Source organism: Armigeres subalbatus, unplaced genomic scaffold (genome assembly GCF_024139115.2).
Source record: "Armigeres subalbatus isolate Guangzhou_Male unplaced genomic scaffold, GZ_Asu_2 Contig255, whole genome shotgun sequence".
Classification (NCBI taxonomy): domain Eukaryota; kingdom Metazoa; phylum Arthropoda; class Insecta; order Diptera; family Culicidae; genus Armigeres; species Armigeres subalbatus.
In genome coordinates, this window is record NW_026942993.1 from 15232 (window position 1) to 24443 (window position 9212).

Consider the following 9212-nt stretch of genomic DNA (forward strand, 5'->3'; position numbering starts at 1 on the left):
CAATTTGGAGATCTTACAACATCTCATATGTTTGAATTTGAGACGCAAGTGAAAGACAAATATTCGGAAGACATAATTGGGTTGATACTGCGGCTGGGGGCATCATGGATGCCTTGGTTGATTCGATATACCATTTTACTCAAACTCCAGGACAATTTGGAGATCTTCAACTCAAATGCCTGGATTTGAGACCAAGTGAATAAATACTCGGAAGACATGATTGGGTTGACATCGCGGCTGGGGACATCATGGATCCTTGGTTGATTCGATGACCATTTTACTCAAACTCAGGACAATTTGGAGATCTTACAACATCTCAAATGCCTGGATTTGAAACGCGAAGTGAAAGATAAATACTCGGAGGACATAATTGGGTTGATACGTGGTATGGGACATCATGGAAGCCTTGGTTGATTCGGTAACCATTTGATTCAAATTCAGACAGTTCGGAGATCCTAGAACATCATATTTATTATCACACATGTTTCTATATAGTTTACAATTATTTTAACAAGTTCACAGTAGACAACATGGAAAACATTTTCTGAAGCTTCATCATCCTGTAGTATAAAGTGTTCCTAAAGGTACCGAATTATCATCGTATGCATAGTAGGGATGCTCAAATGTTTTCTTATTTTCCAGGTGATTCTTTTATTTATTTTATCATTTCCATCATCACTTATGAATAGATATCATTTTGGTAATAAAATATAAGTATATCTCCAAAACCGCATTTTCTAAATCCGTTGCTTTACTCCCACAGCTCAATGAAAATTGAACACCCTAGATACAATATTTTGCAATGTTCAGAAACTAGAAGAGATGCTAAGAGGTTGTGAAAAACTGAGAAAATCGTTGAAAAACCACTGAGATATAGCCATTTGAAAATTTAGTTACAACGATTTTCTGCACGAATGTATCCATAGTTTTTTAGCGAATCAATCCTAGTGTTAATATAAAATATGATTAATATAAGAAATACAAACGTAGCTGGAATGAGAAGGAATAAAGTAGGGATGTTCTATTTATGTAATTAATGGGTGTTCCATTTAGGAAAGCAGAGTTTAGGTTGGTTATGCCCACGGCAACCCCTTCCCCCGAAATCTACCAAATTTTCTTCAATTTTCTTCTGAATAGCTTGGAAAAATGTGCTAAATTTCCATTGGAAGATCCTCTAAATTTCCAGGAAAAATTGATTGTACGACAATTCTTCGAATGCAATTTCCACGAATGTAATTTCCCCGAATGTAACATTTCCCGGAATGGAACAATTCCCAGAAAACATAGTACCTCTTGAAAACATATCTTCGCGATTGACTGTATGCGTCCGAAAAATAAACAGCGTTGCAAGATACGTTCAAGTGTGTCTTATTGGACATTACCAGCGCAATATCCTTTGGTGAAGATGGGCGTGGCCAAGAGTAGTAATCCTCTAGCTGTAGTTTTGCCTAGATTGGAATCAATGATCCACCCTCCTTGATTTCTGATAGCAATCTGAATAAGGGTTTCAAAAGAAAACATGAGTATCCAGTGTCCAATCTACGAAGAACGCCGTAACTGTGCTACGCTTACTTGATACTTGATACTTAATGGGCTACAGCTCTTCGATGAACCTACGCCGAATGGAGTATCTCCACTGTCGCTTCAAGTCGCCCTGAACATTGAGCGCCTCAGGTCCTCTTCAACTACAAAAGCCATCGTGTACGCGGCCTTCCACGAAGCCTGCGGCCTCTTCTGGGTTCTCAACTGAATTTATGCTCTCGTTCTTCCGGCATAAATATCGTGACCAGCCCACCGTATCTGCCAGATACCGTTCTCATGTTTACCTGTTAGGTATACTCGGACCTTACGCTCAAACACTCCGAAAGCTCTCCGATCAGCCTCCTTCAACGTCCATGTTTCATGGCCGTATAAAACCACCGGAAGAATCAGAGTAGTATACAGCACGAGTTTTGTTTTCGTTTGCAGTCTACGGGACTTAGCTGGTTACGAAGTCCTAATAAGCCCTATTTGCAGCTGCACCGCCTTTTCACCCCGGTAACATCATAATCACGTCACTAATGTTCCAAGATACATTTCTCCTTCCACTTCAAACTTTTCACCATCCAGCACCATTTCGCTACCATCACCACTAATGAACCCACGTTGATTGCCAGCGACCATATCTTCGTTTTGCTGGTATATGATCGTGAGTCCAATCCTCTGACTCCCTCTTAAAGCACAAAGCCTCTTCCACGGCATGGCGATCAATCCAGATAATATCGATACCGTCCGCAAATCCAGGAGCATATGCGATTTTGTGGTAATGGTACCGCTTCTTTGCACACCAGCTCACTCTCCTCGGCGCTATATTGAACAAGTGATTCGTGGGTCATCCCCTGCTTAATCCATCTAAGGCAAAATGACGTCGATATTTCATCCAACGCTTACACTTGATTTCGATCTCCAACGTTATACGAATCAGCCGTATCAGTTTCGCCGAAAACCATGCTCAAACAAATTTGTTATACAGTCGCTCTCTACATCTCGATGTTCTATATCTCAATATCTCTCCCTGTCGATGGTCCTCGGTCCCTTCAATCTACATTCATTTTGGCATTCTACATCTCGATAACCTCCTATCCTGATATCTTTCTATCTCGATGTGTTCTGATCATATTTTGTTCTTGAGTCACTCTTCTTGTATCGATATGTTCAAATTTTAGGCTACTAGACCATCTTTGAATAATAACAAACACATCAACAACAAGAATCTGACATTTGATTTGTTGTCGTTTTCCATAGCAACGAGCTTTTGGATCTAGTTATTATTATTATTATTTAATCAGACTAAGGCCGAAGTGGCCTGTGCGGTATTGAGTCTTCTCCATTCGCTCGGTCCATGGCTACACGTCAACCACGCAGTCTACGGAGGTCCAGAGTCATCTTCCACCTGATCGATCCCACTTGCCCTGCGCACCTCGCCTTCTTGTCCCGTGGATCGTTGTCGAGAACCATTTTCACCGGGTTACTGTCCGACATTCTGGCTACGTGCCCGGCCCATCGCAGTCGTCCGATTTTCGCGGTGTGAACGATGGATGGTTCTCCCAACAGCTGATGCAATTCGTGGTTCATTCCCTCCTCCACGTACCGTCCGCCATCTGCACCCCACCATAGATGGTACGCAGCACTTTCCTTTCAGAAACTCCAAGTGCGCGTTGGTCCTCCACGAGCATCGTCCAGGTCTCGTGTCCGTAGAGGACTACCGGTCTAATTAGCGTTTTGTAGATTGTCGTTTGGTAGCGGCGAACTCTATTCGATCGGAGCGTGCGGAGTCAAAGTACGTACGATTTCCAGCCACATGCGTCTCCAATTTCTCTGCTGGTGTCATTTTCGGCAGTCACCAGTGAGCCCAAGTACACAAATTCTTCTACCACCTCGATTTCTCACCATCGATGCAAACTCGCGGTGGGTGGCTCACATTTCTCTTCTTGAACCTCTTCCTATTGTACTTCGTCTTCGACGTGTTGATGACTATCCGATCGCTTAGCTTCCCTCTTCAGTCTGATGTAGGCTTCCTCCATCTTCTCAAAGTTCGTGCCATAATATCTAGTCGTCGCGAAACCAAATAGCTGGACGGACTTATTGAAAACTGTACCACTCGTTTAATCCCTGCTCTTCGTATTACCCTTCAAAGCGATGTTGAATAGCACGAAAGATCCACCTTGCCGTAACCCTCTGCGGGTTTCGAAGGGACTCGAGAATGCCCTAAACTCGAACTTACGCACATCACCCGATCCATCGTCGCTTTGATCAACCGTGTCAGTTTATCCGGAAAACCGTGTTCGTGCATTAGCTGCCATAGCTGGTCCCGATCGATTGTATCATATGCGGCTTTGAAGTCGATGAATAGATGATGTGTGGGCACGTTGTATTGCATTTCTGCAGTACTTGGCGAATGGCGAACACCTGGTCCGTGGTGGAGCGTTCGCCCATAAACCCGCCTGGTACTGCCCACGAACTCCCTTGCAGTTGGTGCTAGTCGACGGCATAAAATTTGGGAGAGTACCTTGTAGGCGGCGTTCAGCAATGTGATTGCGCGGTAGTTGCTACAATCCAGCTTATCGCCCTTTTGTAGATGGGACACCGACACCTTCCATCCACTCCTGCGGCAAAACTTCTCCTCCCAAATCTTGTTGACCCAGTGCAGCGCTCTGCCAGTGCCTCACCACCGTGTTTAAATAGCTCTCCTGTGGTTGTCAACCCAGGGGCTTTGTTGTTCTTCACCGGCCAATCTCCTCCTGGATTTCCTGGAGATCCGGAGCCGGTAGAATTATGTCCTGCGCGCGTTCTCCCAGGTCCATCACCATACCGCCATCTTTCTGCCACATCGCCATTCAGGTGTTCTTCGTAGTGCTGCCGCCACCTTTGGATCACCTACGCTCGTTCGTAAGAAGGTTCCCGTTTGTATCGCCTTACATATCAGGCTGTGGCACGTGGCCCTTACGTGAACGTTTAACTTCTCAGAACTTTCGTGTGTTATTAGCGCGGTACAGTTGCTCCGTTTCTTCACGGTCTCGATCTTCCTGCTGGCGCTTTTCCTCCGGAAAATCAGGTTTTGTCTGTTCGCGCCTGTTTATATCGTCTCTTCGCCCTCGTGCGGTGTTGCAGCAATCTCGCCCATGCTGATTCTTCTCTTCCACTAACTGCTCACATTCGCCGTCATACCAGTTGTTTCTCTGATCCGGGGGCACCGTGCCAAGTGCAGCGGTTGCGGTGCTACCAATGGCGGATCGAATATCTCTCCAGCCATCTTCAGAGACGCTGCGCCTGCTGCTCTTCCGTTGGAATGCCACTTCCAGCTGCTGCGCGTATTCTTGGGCTAGTCTACCATCTTGTAGCCGCCAATGTTAAGCGCGGCGTCCGACTTCGACGCGTGTTGTACACCGTCAGAGTTTTAGCGCAGACATACTGCAACGAGGTGGTGGCCGGATTCAATATTCGCACTGCGTAAGTGCGGACGTTCGTGATGTCGGAAAATTTACCGTCGATTAGAACGGGTCGATTTGTTTTCCGTTTCTTGGTTAGGTGATCTCCAGTAGCCTTTGGATTTTTGCGGGAAAGAAGGTGCTTCGGACTACCATTCCGCGGGAGGCTGCGAAGTTTATGCATCGTTGGCCGTTGTCATTCGATACGGTGTGCAGACTATCCGGTCCGATGCGGTCTATACATTCCTCCTTCCTACCTGTGCGTTCATGTCACCGATGACGATTTTGACGTCCGCAGAGGGCATCCATCGTATGTCTGCTCCGGCTGTGCGTAGAACGCTTCTTTCTCGTCTCGGTCTCCCTTCGTGTGGGCAGTCACGTTGATGATGCTATAGTTGAAGAAACGGCCTTTAATCCTCAGCTTGCATATCCTTGCGTTGATTGCGCACCCATCACGCGTTGGCGCATCTTACCCAGCACTATGAAGCCGGTTCCCAGCTCGTTGGGTGTAACGGTAGAAGGTAGCCGCTCGATGCCCGCTTTTCCACACTTTCTGTCCTGTCCAACGATCTCCTGCAGCGCCACGACGTCGAAGTTGCGGGATGTAATTCATCGTAGATCATCCTGTCGCAACCTGCGAAACCTGGCACTTACGTTCCATGTTCCAAGCTTCCAATCGTGATCCTGTATTCGTCGCCTAGGTCTTTGCCGATTATATCGAGTCGCATTATCTCTTATATTGTTCATATTGATTGGTTTCTAGGCGGCATATGGTAGCGCAAACCTCCTGTCTCGTCGGAGGGCCGTCGTGTCAGGGCTGTTTAGCGTCCCACCTAACACCAGGACTTGGCTTGTGCGCTGGGCGGCACGGTCGCTTTGGGCCTACTTGCGGATCTGCAGCTTTTATAGAGGTTTAACAGGCCCTGTCACCCACCACATCCTACAAGCCCACAACTCGCAGATGGCCTGGGAGAGGGTCGTCAAGCCCTTGGACATAGTCCCTGCTGCCCTGCTTTTGGATCTAGTACCCATTTCAATTTTCCATCCATTCCTCGATCTCTCCCTATCTCGATGGTCCCTTCAATATCGATATGTGGAGAGGCGACTGTAATTCATTCCGTTTCACTGAATCGTACGCCGCACAATGGTCGGATTCGTCAAATTTCACGACATAAATCGATAACTCGCAAACCATCAGTGCTAGAGTTTTGACGTCTTCAGAAAAATAATCTACAAGAAGAGATCTTTTTTGGTGTCAGTTGTCATTAGGTGACCCTACGTTGAATTTTTTGAAATGTATTTTTTACCCTTTTGAGTTAGGAGTTCATATGATTCTACAAGTCGTAGAGAATTTAATTCTAAGCTTTTGCTAATAAACATTTATTTTATCTCATATAGGTAATGTTTTATGACAAAATTATAAATTTAGATAGATGGTCCGAAAAAATAGATTTTAGCTCCACTTTCATCAATTCAGAATATTTTAAAGCTGTCTTAGCATCGCTTCACCTTTGGATGCGCATCTTTTGGTTACATAATATGTTGATAGCTTCATTTTCAAGCATATTATAAGCGTTTTCATGAAAAAGTGATATTTTCTGAGCATTCTACTAGCAGGTAGCAAATATTAGAAATATTTCAGTCTTAACCTGAAAGTATACATCAGGCCCATCAAATCCATTATTTTATTTGTCCATGTTTGTCCACTTTTGTTTGATAATCATGTTAGTTTTTGTGAAAAATCAGCTATTCCATGGAAACATATATACCATATCTCTGATTTTCAATATTTGGTAGAATCATTCTTTTCGAAATAAATAAACTCACTTTTTAATTTTGTCCAATTTCTATCAGGGTGGTCGAAAATCAACATTAAAAAAAATTTTTAAAACATAATTTTGAACTACTGGACCAATTATCAACGTTCATGAAATCATGCTGGTCATTGCGACCCTCACTTAGAAACTGTAGAAATGAAATTTGCAGATTAGCTGAAAACCAACAATTTAATGATTTTGTATTTCGCCATAAAGTAGCGCTCTTAAGCATTTTTTCACGAGAACACCTTGAAAATCTTTCCAGTAGTTAAAATGTCAAATAGTTTTTCGACTTCTTTTTACACGAGTTGATTTGATATTTCAGGAAAAGAACGATTCTTTGTGGGCTTTGTGGCTGTGCTGTTAGCGCCGTCAATCGTCTAGAGACATGGACTATGGAGCGTTGCTCGATTCCCGCTCTCAGTAAGGAAACTTTTCGTGATCGAAAAATTCTCCACTGGTCCACTGGGTATTATGTGTCCTGTCAGTTGTCTGGCTGTTAAGTATTCAGTCTTACGACTTCTGGTCAAAGACGGTGTTCTTGTCTTTCATTCTCAAATATTGGGAAATTCAAAAGATGATATATGTGTTTCACCTAATTTTCGTACAAACATAATACTATCGATAAACAAAAGTGGAAAAAGATGGACAAATGTAATTCCATGGATTTGATGGGCCTGCATTTATACTTTCGAATTACGATTGAAATTTTGCTAATATATAATATATAATATATATATAATATTTTTTGCTGCAGTAATTGTATTCAGAAAAATATCACTTTTCATGAAAAACGCTTATAATATGCTTGAAAATGAAGCCATCAACCATCTTATGTAACCAAAAGTTGCGCCATCCAAAGACCATGAAGCGATGCTAAAACAGTTTTGGAAATATTCTGAATTGATGAAAGCGGAAGCTAAAAACTATTTTTTCGGACCACCCTATCTAAATTTCAATTTTGTCATAAAACATCACCTATGAGATAAAATAAATGTTTATCAAACAAAATGCTAAGAATTAAATTCTCACAACTTTGTGAAATTATGCACTCCTAACTCAAAAGGGTAAAAAAACTTTTCAAAAAATTTCACCGTAGGCCACCCTAATAACTTACACCAAAATAGATCTCTTCTTGTGGATCATTTCTTCTGAAGACGTCAAAACTCTAACACTGATGGTTTTCGAGTTATCGATTTATGTTGTGAAATTTGACGAATCCGACCATTGTGCGCCGCCTTGAAATCAATAAACAGATGATGTGTCTGCAAGTTGTACTCTCGGAATTTATCAAGGATTTGTCTCAGGAAACATTTGATCCGTCGTTGATCGACCCACACGAAAACCTGCTCGGTATTCGTCACGAAGGACTCTTCAAGCGGTCCCAATCTGTTGAACAGAATCAGGGACATAATTTTGCGCGAATTAAGGAGAATTATTCCCGGGAATTGGCGCACTCCAGTCTGTGCCCTTTTAAAGAGAGGACAAATGAGGCCGTCAACTGCTAGCAGGCATTTCCTCGTCTTCCCATATTTTCGACAGAATATGGTGCAGGGCTTCATAAAGCTGCCTACTGCCAGGTTTGAGAAGTTCAGCCGGGTACTGGTCCTTCCTCGCAGCCTTATTGTTTTTCAGCTCTTTAAAAGCTTTTTCACCTCTTCTAGTAGGAGACTCCACAGCTTGTCCATCGTCGCTAATTTTATTCTGCTCACCGATGCACGTCACTTCCACTATTCACAAAGTCTCGAAGTGTTGCTTCAACCTGGCAGCCACTTCGGTTTTTCTATCAGCAAATTCCTTGTTGGTCGTTGCACGACGGAAATGGCGCTGTCTTTCTCCATGCCATTGACAGACTCAGAACCTCCGCATATCGTTCTGCTCCATTTTTCCTGCGCCTCGTTAATCACTTGTTCTTCTATTCTTTCTTCTTCCTGTGGTGGGTTCGTTTTTCGGCTGCTCTTGCTTGCTTGTACCGATATCTATTCGATCGGTACCCGCAAACATCCGGCTTCTGGCAGTTGTTCTCAAGTCATCCTCTGACACTCCACATCGAACCAACCCGTCCTGGGTCGCTCTGTGCAGTGCCTCCCACTTCTCGTGCTGTTGTGCTCACCGTTCCATGGATTGACTCCATAGATCATTGGTTTGCCGCTAACGTTGATTACACTTATCCGTTCGTCGTTTCTGGCGGTACTCAGCCGATACTCCTTCCGCCGACAATCGCTAGATATTGTAACGCATCGTTCGCTGTGATTTTTCGTTCGATACAGTTGACAACCGTGATCGAATTATACTGACAACGAGGTAGTGATCAGAGTCAATGTTCGGACCTGTGAATGTCCGCACAGATAACATCCGAGAAATGGCGCCCATCCACCAGAATATGGTCTATCTGGTTGCAAGTTCACCATTTGTGTTGTCTCCCGTT